This window comes from Phascolarctos cinereus, unplaced genomic scaffold (assembly GCF_003287225.1).
Source record: "Phascolarctos cinereus isolate Bilbo 61053 unplaced genomic scaffold, phaCin_HiC Scaffold_4;HRSCAF=312, whole genome shotgun sequence".
In the NCBI taxonomy this organism is placed as follows: domain Eukaryota; kingdom Metazoa; phylum Chordata; class Mammalia; order Diprotodontia; family Phascolarctidae; genus Phascolarctos; species Phascolarctos cinereus.
This window is the reverse complement of record NW_027555847.1, coordinates 520,610,049-520,628,041: the sequence shown is the minus strand read 5'-3', so window position 1 is coordinate 520,628,041 and position 17,993 is coordinate 520,610,049. Positions and strand designations below refer to the sequence as shown.

Below are 17,993 nucleotides of genomic sequence, written 5' to 3'. Positions count from 1 at the left end.
ATAGTATATCTCTTAAATACTCCACTGGACACTTGTCATAATGACATTGAACTATTAGCAAGTACTCTTTAAGTCTGTCCATTCAACTAGTTCTAAATTTATCTGCTTATATTATCATCTAATCTGTATTGCTTCACCTTCTCCACAAGGGTATTATGACACACTTTATTTTTTAACTGCTAAAATCTAATTAAACTACACCTACATCATTCCTCTTATATACCAACTATTTCTCCTGACCCCAATATATCGTGATACATAAAAGAAGTAACCAACACTAGAGAGGGTAGGCAATAATACTCTTTTCCACAGACAGCCATATTTCCATCACAAAAGGTAGAAAGCATAAAAATAATAAATTCAGTGAAGAACAAAAGGATATTTATTAAATATTGATTAGGAGTTCCAGAGATCGCAATGGAAAATAAAGACAGAGAAGGAAGTAATTGGGATGGGGAATGGGGACTCTGATTCTGATAGTATGATAACAAAAGAAGGAGAATTTTGCCTTAGGATAAATCAATTCTAAATCACTGGGATTAGGAAAACAGGTGGTGCAAATTTTCTAGCCATAGTTACCAGGTCGGGACCTCTACCTTTCATATCCTAGGACCATATATTTAAAGCTATATGGGACCTAAGAGAATAGAGTCCAACTCCCTCATTTTATAGTTAGATAAACTCAGGCATAGAACAAGTTAAGTGAGTTGCCCAGGAATGCAGCTAATAAGTATGAGAAGTAGGATTCAAACTCAGGTCTTCCTGACTGTATATCCAGCCCTCTATAATGTATAGTGATGAGCTCTAATGAACTCAGTAATGACATCTCCAGGTGTCAAGGGATTGAGTAAAACTAAAAAACAAAATGTTGTGAACTTTGTTTCTGTAATGGTATCCAAGACTATTGTCTTTTTGTTATTCAGTCTATTGTCTGAAGCTCCAAGTCACTGCAATGCCTCTAGTTCCAATGATTCCAGCTTTAAGCATAATATCAGGTGAGTGGGTACAGCACTAAACCTTTGCCCAATTTCCCAGGCTGGACTATAAATAAAAATGATTTTATTTTAAACAGACATGTCAGAACTTATACATACAAAAGAACAGTATCAGTACGATCAGAATACTGGCATTGGGAAACTATATGCTTATCCAAAAACATGTTCTTCATTGCTCAAAATATTTTTGGAATTTCTCCTATGTGATTACTATGAAAGTTTAAATATTCTCAACCAAGGGAAACCATAATATCATGGAACAAACCAAAGATCATTTACACTAAATTCTGATGCATAAAGTGTGTAATTAAGCTAAATGATTCTGATTTTGTCAAACAAGGCTCAATAATGAAGTAACCCAATACCTTTCTCTTTTTTTTGCTTTTCTTTTTCTTTCTTCTTCTTCTTCTTCTTCTTCTTCTTCTTCTTCTTCTTCTTCTTCTTCCTTCTTTTTGCTTTGAAAGGAGTTCCAAAAGATACATTTTCATGTTAAAACTATAAGAGAGAACAGAGATTTCAACTGCAGCTGGGAAAAGGAAGGGGGAAAAGTCACCAGATCTTGTAAGTTTACCCTAGCTTGTTGCCTGTGTTTCCTACAAAAAATAAGAGGCACATTGAGGGATGCTGGGAAGGCCTCACCACAGATTTAAGTAGCTTATTTGCATTTTGCTTAAATAGAACACGTGAAAATTATTTGCCCAGACCACATATAAATAAATCATTAAAGGAACTTCTCCCATTACTCAGAAAAGAGCTAGAGAACTACCAAAAGAGAGGAAGAAGAGTCCATAAGACGCATAACGATGTTTAAGGATTTCAAGAGACCAGAAGTCAGTGTGATCCCCAATACCTGATAGGGGTCTATCATGCCTGCAGCCAGCGATAAATCCAGTTTTCAGTAGGTGACTGCACAAGGAAACAGTGTTCTCTCAGACAACCTGCACAGGTGAGAATTTTAAGACCTGAAGTCAATGTTATCTCTCATATGTGGTGGGGACCTGCCAGGTTTACACTAGTAAATGGAGCCAACACTTGCCAAATGATTACACAAGGAGAAAGAGATTATGATGGGGCCGCTGCCATTGCTTACATTGGGCCCCTAAATAAACAGCAAAATTAAAATTTTCGAAGAAACAAAATTGAAAATGGCAATTTGAAGTGATAAACAAAAGTAGGAAATTAATAAAAACAAAACCTTAGGTAATTTGACTTTTAAGTGAAGAGAACATTACCCAAAATAAGGAAACTTATGAAGAGATGAAGTTGAAATAAAGAAAATTGTTTTAAACTATTTTGCTCGATTATAACAGAACAAGAAATAGAGAATTTTTTAAAACCTATTCTCAGAAAAAATAAACTGAATATTCCACAAATCAATCCCAAGGTGGGGGAAAATGCTCAGATGAGTTTACAAATATTAAAAGATGATATTATTATTATATCTAATATTATATAATTTGTCTACAAAAATCAGGAAAGAAGTCATCCTACCAAATTTGTTCAATGATACAAATATGGTCCTGACATTAAAACCAGAGAGAATTAAAGATATTTGTAATAATAGCAACTTCTCCCTCTCATACATGGGCTGTAGATTGAGTGAAAAAGAGTACCTATATAGGCCCCATCAATTTCAATGTGAGCTTGCAGTTCCTTAAGTAACTGCAAGAATTTGGACATCAGCAATAATTTCAACCAACTCTAGATTGTTCAAATTACTGCACTGAATTGCAGAAAGCTCTAGTAATATCTTCATTGCCTGGACATCACCACAGTCCCTGGTCCCTATGTAGGACCTCCCAACAAAATAGAGGCCAGTAATGAAAGAGAATATGGAAGAAAGGCCAAATTGTCCCTCTCGCTAGCCAATACCAAGAAGTTGAACTTTGTAGCCTTTCCATCACCTAGAGAATGGAAGAATTGATTACTACAATGGAAGGGAAAATAGTGGCAAGGAGTAGGCAATGACTGAACTCCCACTTTTATCTGAACTGGTTCAAAGACAGAAGAATATATATATGCACAAACACTTGGATATAGAAATTCATCTTGAGGAAAGTAGAGGTTAAAAAGAGAGAAGAATAGAATAGAGGGGGAAAGAAGAGAATAGAATGGAGGGAAATACAAAGTTAGTGGTCATATCTATGAATGTGAATGGGATGAACTTACCCATAAAATGAATGGAAGAGGATAACAGACTGCCTTAGAAACCAGGATCCAAGAATATGTTGTTTACAAGAAACACCTGAAATAAACAAACAAACAAAAACATGGAGAGTTAAGGTAAGGGGCTGGAGCAAAATCTATTATGCTTCAGCTGAAACAAAAACAGTCCAGGGTATCAATCATGATTTCAGAAAAAGAATATGAACAGTTTTCAGAAAAATAAATCAAACCTATCAATAATCACATGAAAGTATGCTCTAAATAACTGTTGATTAGAGAGATATAAATTAAAATAACTCTGAGATACTACCTCACACCTATCAGAGTGACTAACATGACAGAAAAAGGAAATGATAAATGATGGAAAGGATGTGGAAAAATAGCGACACTAATGCATTGTTAGTGGAGTTGTGTCCAACCCTTCTGAAGAACAATTTGTTAACTATGGCCAAAGGGTGATAAAACTGTGCATAACCTTTTGCCCAACAATATCACTACTAGGTCTGTATTTCGAAGAGATCAAAGAAAAGGGAAAATGACCTATTTGTACAAAAATATTTATATCTGTTCTTTTTGTGGTGGCAAAGAAATGGAAATTGAGTGGATATCCACCAATTGAGGAATGGCCTAACAATTTGGTGTTTATGATTGTGATGGAATACTATTGTACTGTAAAAAATGACAAGCAGAATATTTTCCGAAAAACACAGGAAGACTTATGTGAACTGATGTAAAATGAAGTGAACAGAACTAGGACAACATTACACCAAGTAACAGTAATATTATAACAGTAATCAACTGTACATGACTTAGCTATTCTGATCAATACCATCAATGATCCAAGACAATTCCAAAGGAATCATGATGAAAAATATTATCCACCTCCAAAGACAAAACTGATGAGTTCTGAATACAGATTGAAACATCTTTTTTTCCACTTTATTTTTCTCTCTATTTTTTGCAACATGGCTAATATGGAAATATGTTTGGCATTACTTAATATGTATAAGTGGTATCATATTTCTTGCCTTCTCAATGGGAGGGGGAGGGATTAGGTGCAAGTGGAAATTTTGAAAGTGAAAGTAAAAATTTTTAAATAAAAAAGATTTTAATAGATCTGAGGTTTCAGTTACATAGGTAGTCCCCCTAATGATGCAGACTGCAACCTAAACAAAACTCATTTTGTGTTGTTATCTTCTATTTCCTCCAATAAAGTCTCCATGTGGGATGGGGATGTCTAGCGAAAATATTGGGCCTTTTCCTTTAACATTTGGCATTTTGTGAACACATATGTAACCCACAGACTATCCCTCTATTGTCATTTCCTCTTAATATGTAATTGGCTTATATTCTTTTCTTATATTCTGGTCATCTCTATGAAGATTTTTTTTTTGCCATTTTTGGCATTCAATCATTCATTGGCTAAATATTGTAATGTATTCACACTCACCATGCATCTCTCCATCACCTTTGGGTGACCTGTAACTTTAATTCTTCAGGGACTGAGGTATTACATTACTTTCCAGTACATAGTATGACCAAAAAATAGTGTTAGGAACTGGGTCTGTGATTTCTTTAGTTTATGTAATCCCACAGTGAGGAAATTACCTCAACTGATACAAGTTGGTGATTTCTCTAAAACCTATGGTTATAGAGAGTTAATTAGAGCATTGCAAAGATCAATGACTTGCCCAGAACCATATAGCCAGTCAGAGGCAGGTCTTGAAGCCAGATTTTCCTGGCTTTATGGCAATTCTTCTTACTATACCAGTATAAAGTATTGGTATTAAAACGATGGACCTCTTTTTCAGAAAGACACTTAAGGTCATGAAAATCTCTATGAAATTTCGGAGAGCAATCTACCCCACTCTCAATCTATCCCACTTTGTAGTCAATTCTGAGCCCAATTAATTGTCCATCTATAGTGTCTATCCAAAATAAAGATATTGATGGACTAACTCAAAAGTCTTTCAATTCAATTGCATATGATAAGCTGAACAATAGGCATTCTTCTTCTTCTTGGTGTTTCTTTTGTGAATTGTTAGGCTGAACTTTTTTATGAAGGAGTATTCATCCAATTCAGGAAGCTCTATAATATGCTATGACTTGATGTAATCAGCAAGATGTCATCTTCCAAAAGGAACATCTAGAAGACCTCATGATCTAACGGTAATACTTCTTCCATTCAGAAGTTGTGTTAAGCATCTTTTACAGCAAAAGCAAACACTTAGTGAATGTACATTTCTCTGTTTTGCCTCTCTTGATATTAATATAGGATTATTGAACAAAGTTGTATCAACTATTGAATTCTAAAAGAAACCTTCTATGATTTTATTATATGTTTGGAAGTGATTTCATTATAGGCTAAGCTTTAGGACATTTTATTCTACTAAACAAAAAAAAAAAGACTTACTAAGACAGCAAACAAGAACAGTGGCACCTCTTATTTTCCTCACCTTTTAGTCCAGTTTATGACTGCAAAGACATGCCCTGCTATAGAATATCTTTTTTGAAGCCTGACTGTTCCTTTTTTCATTTGTTAAATAGAAAGCTTAATAAATGTCCTGATGAGGGCCTAACTTCCATTTTGTCATTTTTCTGTGGATGCTTTTTGTCACGTAGACCAAAATGTTCCCCCATTACTCTGAATACCCAAGAGCTGCCTGTACTAAGAAATATGTCAAGGTGTTTTGCTTCATTACTATTTAGCCTATACCACATTTCTCTGATCTTTGTGCCTCTTATGCTTTCTGTGCCTAAGCTGAAAATCATGGCTTCAGACAAAGAATAAAAGGCATTTCAGTACTAGATTTTGATTGAAGTCCTCACCTTAATGACAGTCTTTAAAGTTATATATCAAACAACCCTTCTAAATAAGTACAGGAGCCTAAATTATTACTTGAGTTGGGCTTAATGCACCATATTTTAGAAGAAGATATTTAGAAGAAGATAAATTGTACATGTAGAAAGAAATAGGGGCAAAAAACTATTCAAGTAAAATCCTTGAATCCAATAGTTGCAATTTAACAATTCATGTGTTCAGTGGATAGCCCACTAGACTGGGATTAAGGAACACCTTGCTTCAAAATCTGGCCTCAGACAATTACTAGCTATGGCAAGTCACAATTAATCTCTGCATGCCTCAATTTCCTCATCTATAAAATAGGGATAATAATAGGGTCTACCTACTCTTGTTGATATGAAGATTAAAAAGGCTAATATTTGTAAAGTGTTTTGCAAATCTTAAAGCACTGCATGAGTGCTAGCTACCATTCATTTGACAAGCACTCATTAAATGACTACTATTTCCAAGGTACTATGTGCTAGGAACTAGAAATAGAAAGATACAAATGAAACAATCTCTATTTCAAGAAGCATACAGTCTACTGAGGGAGGGGATAGCAAAGGTAAGTAATAACACATACATAAATTAGTAAAAAGAAAAGCTAAACAGAATAAATTGCAAAGTAACTTGGAGAGGGCAGAAGGGAAGATACTAACACCTGGGGAGGATTAGGAGAGGCCACATGTATGAGTTGATGTTGGAGATTAATCTTAAAAGAACTGAGGGATTTCAAGAGGCAGAGGTGAAGAAGGAATATATTTTCACTGAGGGGCAAAAGTCTGTTCATAGTCATATAGGCAGGAAATGAAAGGTCATATATGAGAATGAACTTAGTAAGCCATTTTGACTGGAACATAGAATGTGTGAGCAGGAACAAAGTGAGATCATTCTGGGAAAAGAGAACAGAACTAGATTGTGAAGGATTCAAATGCCAAACAAGAAATTTGCATTTGATCCTAGAGTTTAAAGAGCTATGTAAGCTTCTTGAGCATGTGAGTGTCATTGTTTGGCTTGTATTTTAGTAATATCCTTTGGTAGCTACATGGAGGATGAATGAAGTAGGCAAGACGAGACAGGAAGACCAAGTAGGAAGGTATTCCAGTAAGTATAGGTGAGAGGTGACGAGGGCCTGAATCAAGGAGGTAGACGGAAGGGACAAATATGTGAGAGATTTTCTAGAGCTGTGGTGTCAAACAAAAAAAAAAAAAGAAATGGAGGCCACTAAACTGTACATAAAGATAACTTCAAGCCACATATTGACTTAGAAAACCACATATTTATATTACCTATGTTCTACTTAATTTTGTTAAAAATATTTCCCAATTGCGTTTTAATCTGGTTCTGGTCACACAAGAATGTTGCTGAGAGTTTGGCACCTCTGTTACAGAGGTAAGAAGTGAAGCCTAAATTGGGACCTGAAGATATGAAATGATAAATTGGAAGATCCAATACTTCTTCAGGCCTTTCCTTTCAGTGCAAAACATCTTCAGTCTCATTGGAGAGGGAATTGTTTCTACCAGTAAAGATTTCAACCAACCCATGCCTTCTCATCTGGCACAGTACTTGCCTGTGTTCTTTCATAGATCTTCCTCAGAGGATTCTCCCAATAAGTTTGCAGCTTTCCCATGCAGTACCTTATATTCTGAAGGTACTAATGGAGGACTTGAGCTATCAGTCCTTTGCATCACCTCACCATCTACCCTCCTTTTCTAAGAACTTTTCTTAGTCATTCCCCTCACGTCACTTTCTTTTTGTGTTTTGTTTTGTTTTGTTTTGAATTTATTTTATTTTTAATTTATGGAATAAAACAAGCATTTCCATAACATAGCATAATAAAAAAAAAAGATGATTGCACATGAAACTGCAAATCTACTATATATAACTTGCTATTCCCTTTAAATATACAACAAAATTATCATCACATCACTTTCAAAGCAGCTTATTATTGAGATATGCAAACTGAAAAATGCAGATTATTTGTTTCCACCCTGTGCCTCTCCATTTTCATTTAAGTCACTTAGAAAACTACTGTTCTAAAACTTGTAACCATAGAGCAATATGGATGAAAAATACCTATTATCCACTTAAGAAATTTGATTCCATGGCTAGTACATTGAGATAGTATATCAGCATTTATACTTGGAGTCTTTACATTTGGAAACATCACATTGACTGTCCTTTAATTTTTAAAATGTTCTTTATTTCTTCAGAGTTAGAAAAAATAAGAAACACATTTAAAAAGGAATTAGTTAATATCAGTCGATCAGTAGCCTTAATTCAGAAATTCTCTTGCTTGTCTGCTTAATGTATGGTGATATTAGTAACACAGAAGTCTAAGAAACAGAAAACAGATGGACCCCATCTATATATTTACCTGGACAAGTGATATCCTTCTTAATTAACATAGTTTCTTGTTTCCAAGGTAACATTGCTAAGAGAGAAAAGAAAGGCAGAAGGTTTCTAGAGGATTTACAAGGTGATAGATTGTATTTTTTTCCTCACCATCTCTTAGCTTCCAAAACCAAGCATTTTCCCAAACCTCAGTTATGTATAGAAATATGTAGGTCTAATTACTAGCATAACTGCCACATTTCTTCCTGTCACTAACACACTCACTGAGGGTGTGTTCATTATCATTAATGAAGTTATCATTAGCTAAAAACTCCTTTCCAATTTACTAGAAGCAAGTCTATAAGACATCAACATGTAAAAACTTACAAAAGGACCAGAGTTCAGTCAAGCCCCTTTGAAGTATTGAGAACTGTAAGCTTTCAGGTGCCACCTTAGGGCCTTCAAAGTCAACTTTGGCCTCCAAAATACCATCACTCTCAGTTATTGCTGACTACTCCAGACATCAGTCCCTTTGCTTCAGTCTTCCCTATGCTTGACATTGTTGTGTTAAGTAGGAATAACCTTACTGTGCCTTCTGGGCCTTGGAACTCACTTTCTCATTTTACTTTCTTTTTATCCCTCCCTCCTCATCCTCTTATCGTCCCATCCTTGTACCTATTTTCTTTTCCCTCTTCTTTGTTTAAACTCCTATCCAGTTTATAATGTTTGTTATCAACCTTCCTATAAGGAGAAAAAAATAAATATTTGTTAATTGAAAAATTTAAACTCTAATTTAAAAAAGACATAGGGAGACCATCCCTATGTGTGTGTGCATGTGTGTGTGTGTGTGCACGTGTGTGTGTGCACGTGTGTGTGTGTGCGTGTGTGTGTGAGGGCATCTATATGTGGAGTCCTAAGCAAAGCATCAGGAGAATATCTAATCCTGCTATTTTTATGCAACTACCCATCCCACCTCAATATAAAATAATGATTAAGGCAAAATGACTGGGAACATAGAAGGAAATGTTTATGTAGGCAGAACTCCCTGTCAGCTTTACACGATTAAATATGAACGTAATTATAGATGAGAAGTTGCACAGTATAGTAGACAGAGTTGTCCTAAGGGTCAGGAAGACTTAGGTTCAAATTATTCCTCTGACATATAATACCCAAGTGACCCTGGGCAAGTCACTTAAAGTCTCACTGCCCCTAGGCAAATCTCTAACACTGTAAGTTGAAGAAAAGCTGCTGATCTGTATTGGTAGGAGTTCTATGGTGGGAACAGCAGTGAAAATTCAAGTTTAGGAAAAAATAGTAATGATTAAAGCTGAGATTTACAGAAAAATACAAATGAACCAATCAACAAACATTTATTATTACTACAGGCCAGGTAATATGGTAAGTGTTAGAGATAAAAAGACAAAAATGAAATAGTCCCTGCCGTCAAGAAGCTTACATTCAAAATGAATGTGTGGAAGACTATAATAACAATTCTTACAATGTAGAGGCATCATAAAAAGTTTCAAAAAGTCTAATCATTCTGAAGAACAAGTTGGAACTATGCCCAAATGGCTATAAAACCGTGTATAATTTTTAACCCAGCAATACCACTACTAGCTCCATTTTCCAAAGAGATCAAAGAAAAAGAAAAAGGACCTATATGCACAAAAAATATTTCTGCAGCTTTTTTGGGGAATGGCAAAGATTTGGAAATTCAGGGGATGTTCATCAATTGGGGAATGACTGAACAATTTGTGGTATGTGGTTATAATAGAATACTATTGTCCAATAAGAAATGACAAGGGGAAGACTTCCAGGAGCCAAGATAGCAGAGTAAGCAGTAAGTCACCATGACATTCCCATATTCACCTCCAAAAAAACCATAAAATAGCACCCCCAAACAAATCCTGGAAAAGAGAAAAACAGCAAAAAGATTGGGTGAAGCAATCTTTTAGCCCCCAAAATTTGGAAGATTGACAAAAAAGGTCTGTCTTAACTCAGGTAAAAGGGAAATGCAATCCAGGACAGGAAATGTCCCAGCAAGCCAGCAGCAAGCCCCACCTCAGCAAACCAGCAGAGATCCTGAGCCCCAGTGTGGTGGAACAAGCCAGGTGAATGGCAACTGAAATTCATCTAGCCAGTGAAATTAAGCATAATACTTCAAAGGGAAAAAATGGTAATTCAGTGAAATTGAAGGATTTCAAGATTTCGTAAGGAGAACAGAATTGAACAAAAAATTTATCTCCAATATCAAGACCCAAGAGAAGCCTAAAAAGGGAAAAAAGGAAAATAAAACATAAGAGGCTCAATAGAGCTAAACTTTTACATCTCTACATGGGAAGATGATACTAGTAATTCAAAAAACGACCACTAATAATACAGCTAGAAGGAATATACATAAACAAAGGAGACAGGTATAAGGTGAATTTGAGGGAATGACATAAAAAATAATTAAGGAATGAGAAAGAGGAGTACATTGGTACAGAAGGAGGGGAGAGGTAGAATGGGATAAATTATTTCACATAAAGCGACATGAAAAACCTATTACAGTGGAGGGGAAAATGGGAGGCTGAGCAATGGACATTGCTTCAATGTTACTCTCATCAGTATTGGTTCAAAGAGGGAATAATATACACAATCAGTTGGATATAGAAATCTATCCTACCCAACAGGAAAGTAGGAGGGGAGGACATTAAGTAAAGTGCGAGAGGGACTGAGAGAAGAGAAGTCAAACCAGGGGAGGAGGCAGACAGAAGTAAAACACTAGTGAAGAGGGAAAGGGTGAAAGGAGAGAGAGAGAGAGAGAACAAATGGGAGGAAAATACACATAAGGAAATACACAGTAATAGTAACTGTGAATGTGAATGGGATGAACTCGCCCATACAATGGAAGTGGATAGCAGAGGGGAGCAAAAACCAGAATCCTACAATCTTGTTTATAACAAACACACTTGAAACAGAGAGACACACACAGAGCAAAGGTAAGGGTCTGAAGTAGAATCTACTATGCTTCAGCTGAAGTTTAAAAAAAAAAAGCAGGAGTAGCAACCTGATCTCAGACAAAACAAAAGCAAAAAGAGACCTAATTAAAAAAGATAAGGAAGGTACCTTGCTAAAGGTACCATAGACAATGAAGTAATATTCATACTAAACATATATGCACCAAATAGTATAACATCCAAATAGTTGAATGAATCAAGTGAGTTACAGGTTCATGACCAAACAAGAGATATAGAGCATTATGAAATGTAAAATAGATAAATTTGATTATATTAAATTAAAAAGCTTTTGCACAAGCAAAATCAATGCAACCAAGATTAGAAAGAATGCAGAAAGCTGGGAAACAATCTTCACAGGACGTATCTCTGATAAAGTCCTCATTTCTCAAATATATACAAACTGAGTCAAATTTATAAGAATATAAGCCATTCCCCAATTTGTTAAATGGTCAAAAAATATGAACAGGTAGTTTTCAGACAAAGAAATCAAAAATAGCTATAAGTATATGAAGAAGTGCTCTAAATCACTTTTGATTAGAGAAATGCAAATTAAAACAACTCTGAGTTACCACCTCATACCTATCAGATTGGCTAAAATTGCAAAAAAAGGAAAATGTTAAATGTTGGAGAGGATGTGGGGAAAATTGGGACACTAATGCCCTGTTGGTAGAGTTGTGAAAGGATCCAACCATTTTGGAGAGCACTTTGGAACAATGCCCAAAGGACAACCAAACTGTGTCTACTCTTTGACCCAGCAACATGCCACTGCTAGGTCTGCATACCAAAGAGATCATAAAAAGTGAAAAATACTTATATGTCCAAAAATATTTATGGCAGCCTTTTTGTGGTGGCAAACTATTGGAAACTGAGGGATGCCCATCAATTGGGGAATGGCTGAACAAGCTGTAGTATATGAATGTAATGGAATACTATTGTGCAATAAGAAAGGATGAACAGGCAGATTTCAGAAAAATCTGAAAAACTTGTACAAACTGATGCAAAGTGAAATGAAAAGAACCAAGAAAACATTGTACACTATATCAACAACATTGTGTGATGATCAACTATGAATGACTCAGCTCTTCTCAGCAACACAATGATCCAAGACAAGTGAGCACCTGGTGGGGAATACAGAGGATTACCATTAGATGCGTGGAAAAGCTTTTTCATAGGCATGGTTAAAGTCTCTGATTGCACTCAGGGCAAAAATGCCTGGTAACCATTGATCTTTTCCACCCTCTCCATCAGTCTCAGAGGAATAAAGTAAAACAGGAACAAAAAAGTAGACCTAGAGTATAGGTTTTTGGTGTAAACACTTTGAAATCTGCTTAGAAAGTTCACACACATATATAGTCATGCCACATTTAAAAATTTTTCACTGACTCCATCTAAAATATAATTCCCATGACTTCCTATTTGCTCCCTACTCACTGAATGCACTTAGTCCTCTGTTTAAGTACATAAAGTAAATATTTATCTCATTTTATTTATGTTTAATCATTAATCTTCTTCCATTAATCTCTGTGACTTAGAAACCCTGGTCTGTCACAATAGCATGTCTATTTTTCTAAATTGGTCTGTTCCTTTCAACTTTAAATACCCTAATCAGAGATCACATCTGGCTGCACAATAATATCTGCCTCTCAGATCTTTCTGGATTTGTGTCCCTTTTTAAAATTGGGGTTTTCTTTTTGCTTTGTTTTTGTTTTTCTGTTAAACATAATGATAGAGAAAAAGAAAGGAACAGGGACAGAGAGAAAAATATGGGAACATAATTTCAATGTTTTAAGCTGCAGCTTCCAGAAGTGGACAAGAGAGAAGAGGTACTAATATGGGGGTACAAGGTCTTCCATATCAGGAACCCTTTGCTAGAGTCAATATCCCAGCAATTTTTCATTCACTCCTTCCCTATTCTTCTCAGGGTGTCTCCATATATCCTAGTTATAAAATATGCAAACCAAGGATAAGAGGCAGCATGGTTCTATGGCTAGAGTGTCAGTTTGGGACTCAGGAAAACCTTGGGGGCTCTCTTTGTCAAGGCCCTCAGTAGCTCTATATTTCTCTTCCTAAAAAGAGCGTTCCACCCTTAGCAGATGGTATATAAATCACAGTTTCAAAACATTTTGCTTCTACAAATAAGACCTTAGAAATTATCTAATGCAACTTCCTTATTTTGTAGATAAAGAAACTGAGACCTTGAGCAGGGAAGTTACTTGGACAGTGTTACAGAGTTAATGACACAGCAGAGAAATTTTAATATGCAAAAGGTATTCAAATGAGCATTCAAAACCAAAGGTCCCAACATTATTTTTTTTATGGTTGATTTCAGGAGTGCAAATATGTTTTACTGAAGATCCACCATCTGTCTGTTTGTCTCCAAGGAACATGTGATTCGGCACAACACTATTGAAACACAGCTCAAGAAGATTAAGGACAGCATATACCCTCCATAAGACCTAGACTCCTTCCTTCCTGCCCACTCACCCTAAGAGCACTACCCACAAAGAATCAGGAGATCTTATCTCCTAATAAGATGGTGCATGACTTTAGGCAAGTCAACTAATCCCTCCAGGTGGATTTTACTTTTCTTTAAAAGTAAAGTTGGGTAGTAGAACAATATTTTTAAGATACTTTTTAGCTCTGTGATTATAATGGTTCCATGGCCAAAGAAGAAGAGGACCTCAAGGCTAGGGGACTGAATTCCAGCTCTTGCCCCTTTTGGCCTGTGGCCAGCCCCTCATGAGTTGCATTCATCTGTTGTTAATCCCCTGACCTTTCTACTTATTGCTGGCACTAAAGAGATAGGAGTATGGGACTGGGTATCTTCAGGCCCTTACAGTAAAAGGTATGAAAGAAGTTCCACAATATGATGGGGCAAAGAAGGACTTTAAAACAAAAAGCAGAGCTGGAGTTTTTTTTGGGGGGGTTAATCTTTTTTTTAACCATTAGAATGTTCTCTCTCCATTGGAGAATTCACATTCAAACTTCTAGAGCTTCAATCTGGCAACACGTGCTTAGAGGACAGTCCTGTGTGTGACCTGATGGAAAGGCAAAAATGAGGCAACCCACCTGTGAAAATAGCAAATAGTGGGTATCTTCAGGCACTCCTTTTCACTGCCTGGGATGAGGGGATGGAGCTGTAGTGATATTTGTGAGGAAGCGTAAAGATACTACCCATGTTCTTGAGGCAGCTGGCTGAGGAATTTGGCGGCAGACTTGTACGTAGGTGACTAGGACTTGAGAGCAGTTACTAGGAGAGTCAGAAGTGGAGAGTCTTTTTTGCCTGGCATACTAGCCAAGAGCAGGAATGTAGAAAAATGGTTCCCTGCTCTCCTTGGGAAAATTCTAACCCAGACCTGAGGTGAAGTAAAGCAAGAAGAAGGAGTAACAATCTCTGTATTTGTGAAAGATTTCAGTTTTGTTCTATTTCATTTTTCAGTCAGTAAAAACACTCATACTTTCTCTCTCTCTCTCTCTCTCTCTCTCTCTCTCTCTCTCTCTCTCTCTCTCCCCACTCCCTTTCAGTCACATGCACACACACACACACACACACATCCATACATGCCTTTTTACCCATTTCTCTTTTTCTCTGAGGAAGTCAATGGCTATATTGAGGTCCACTCTATCTTTCCTTTAATATTTAGGGTAAATTCAATCCCCAAGGATATACATGGTATATGATATTGGGTGGGATGACAAACAACTAGAGGTAGTGCCTTCAGTGTTCCACACATGTGATAGAGAATTTGTTTAGATTCCATGAGATCTCAGATGGATGGGGGAAAGGGGGTCCAGAGAGAGTCAGAGAATCATTCTTGCTCTATTTTATTTTGACTTTAGCTCTAGTTCAAACATGAAAATTGGAGCATGGCCCTAATCTATCAGAACCTATTCCAACCAAAGAGCACCATTGCTTCCTATATATTAAAACTGTGAAAGATTCCATAACATATCCATTGTTCAGGAAAGCTACCGATTGTCCCCAAAAGTGCTTTCAAATGTTTAATATTGTAATACTGTGCTTTAAGTACCTGTGATTTCATCCATGTGGCTCTCCTCCAACTGGTATAGTATCCCTTGGTACCAATACTCGTGGTTTGCTGTAACTATTAAAAAAAATGGCCTAGTGTCCAACTCTCCAGGAATGAACTTCTTAACCCTTAGCCAGGATGGTCCTTTGACAGAAGGAACAGAAAATCTCATTTTGTCAAGTGCCAAGTTAAGCAGAATTGCAAAAGATTCCCATTTGGTTCAATATTTGCATGTTGATATCCCCACTGCTACTTTTAGTGATGCTCAAAAGTATATAACCAACTGGGTAAAACCCAGGCACCCATATTTGCTTTGAGAAAGGGAGCATGTCAGTCTGTCAGTAGGGAAGGAGGGGAATCAGGAGATTGGGGCCAAAGGCTTGCTCTCCTCAGAGAGAGGGGGTACCAAAGCAGAAGTAAATTTATCTTCTCCCTTAAATATTGTTTGTCTAGGGGATATTGTTGGGTTCATATAACTTTTAATTTCTTTGTCATTTCTGGGGAAGAAGAACCCTAAGCTCTATATCCAAGGCTTAACATCTTTCCCACCTAATGCTAGTTCCACAGTGAATATGCATTGTAAATAGCAAAGAAGCCCATTTATCTAAATCATAGCAAAATAGAGAAGGTACACATAGGGGAATATATACTAGACAGCAAAGAATAAAGGAGCTTGTGAAATAACTCAGCTCAAACAAGAGACACTGGATCTATCCAAGGGGAAACTCCCCGAAGTCTCTAGAGCAGCAATCCATGCACAGGGACATGATGGAGACTGCCTTCTCCTCTCATCTTCTCTCTCAAAGCTAGAAGCCAAGTGGACACTACACAAAAAAAGACTCTCACTTACAGAGTCCCAAAAGGGGCACTGAATGAGAACTAAAGCTCTAGCCCTTTATGCACCTTCTCTATCATCTATTAATGCCTTCATCTCTATCAATATGTAAGGAGTCCCACACCAATGAGCTTTGGGACAGAAGATTACATGAGTAAATCAAATCAAATCACTATGGGGACTGACACATTGCAAACCCTTGCTGTTGTGTAAAAGCATCCCTGAATTTTCAAAGGCCATGCCAGGAGACCACCAACATCAGAATATCCTACCAAGCTGGAAAGTCTTCATGGATTGGCCTGACAATTATCTCTGTCCTCTGTGGGCCAGCTTAAATCTGGAAAAACTCATCATTACAAGGCTAACCACTAGCACCAACAAAGTATTTTTGCCCTAAAGACTATGTAAGTTTTGATGGGCTCGCAATCAGTTCTAGAGTTCTTTAGACACATTGCCCTGGGAGACTTAATATTCTCAGCTCTGGAATGCCTACAGTGGGACCATGTTGTCCTAACCATGTGATCTGCTAAATCTAGCCACTCTCAGCCATGTTTCCCATTCTACCACAGTCATGTTCTGGCCAGATGCTCTGATGCCACAAGTAAAATCTCTCCTTCTTCCTGCTTCCCCCCACCCTCTTTCTAGTTATGGAACTATAATTAAATCTGTACTACCATCACATGGGAAAGAACATATAAATAAGCTCCACTATGGTTCTCCTCACCATCGATGTGACTTTCCAAACCAAAACCCTTGTGTCACTGGACAGAACATCACTCCTCTTATGCACGTTTCCACCTCCCATTAGAATGTAAGTTGAAGTCATGGGCTATCTCCATTTTGTATTTATACCCCTAATGTGTTCATTCAAATGGAACTTAAAGGAGAAGGTATTAAAATGCCTAGTGACCATAATTTTTTTAAATTCCTTTAAAAGTCACAAACACCATTTCAAGCTGGGACTAACCTGATTTCTTACCATTCCAGATAAGTATTCTTCCCATATTTTTAGGCAATTGGGGTTAAGTGACTTGCCCAGGGTCACACAGCTAGTGAGTGTTAAGTGTTTGGTCTGAGGTCAGATTTGAACTCAGGTCCTCCTGACTTCAGGGCCAGTGCTTTATCCACTGTGCCACCTAGCTGCCCCTATTTTTCCCATTCTTATTCTCTTGTTATCAGTACAGAGTATTAGATTTAAATCTACATACATATTACTTCCCTTAGTAGCTAATAAGCTCCTTCAGGGCTAGGGCTACTTAATTTTTCTCTTGTACCTCCAGTGTCTAGCACAATGTTTTACACAAAATAGACAATAAAATAAATGCTTGCTGAATTCAATTGAATCAAATGGTACCAAGTATCTTCACCATTACCAGAAAGAGAGATGCAAGTTATTGCAAGCTTTAAATCAACTGGGAAACCTCTAAGACTAGGCTCCATTTACTTGCTTATTTATCTATTTATTTGTCTGCTTGCTTACTTATTAATCTATTCATTCATTAATTCATTCATTTCTTAACTTGTTCATTTATGTATTCCTATATTTGTATACCTACTTACTTAGGTCTAGATTTCTGTTTTGTAAGCTTTAAGGTCTCCTATTGACTAAACTCTGTCTACCAGCACAGTTGGGTAATTGTTCTGCAACTAGAGTTTTAAAGAGTCCAACTCCAAGCTTGGAGAGATTGTGATTTTTCTAGGATTACACAGCTAGTGGGTCAGAGGTAGAAATAAAACCCAGGCTTTTCTGAGTCTTACAGTTAGCTTCTCTATCCACTATGCCACCTCTCT

The 17,993-nt window shown here is 36.8% G+C and overlaps 1 long non-coding RNA gene across 2 annotated transcripts in view; it reads right to left on the bottom strand.

Annotated features, from left to right (window-relative positions):
• Nucleotides 1-364: 364 nt before the first annotated feature.
• Nucleotides 365-17,993, bottom strand: part of LOC110207813 (uncharacterized) — a 127,768-nt gene continuing 110,139 nt past the window's right edge. Inside the window, exons 6-9 of one of the 2 annotated variants that reach the window (XR_013485724.1) lie at nt 8,381-8,437; nt 3,165-3,240; nt 1,846-1,933; nt 365-1,490 (exon numbers count right to left, since the gene is read on the bottom strand). This is a non-coding gene — a long non-coding RNA (uncharacterized LOC110207813). The remainder of the gene's footprint in view (nt 1,491-1,845; nt 1,934-3,164; nt 3,241-8,380; nt 8,438-17,993) is intronic. The other variant, XR_013485725.1, reaches the window with a different exon arrangement.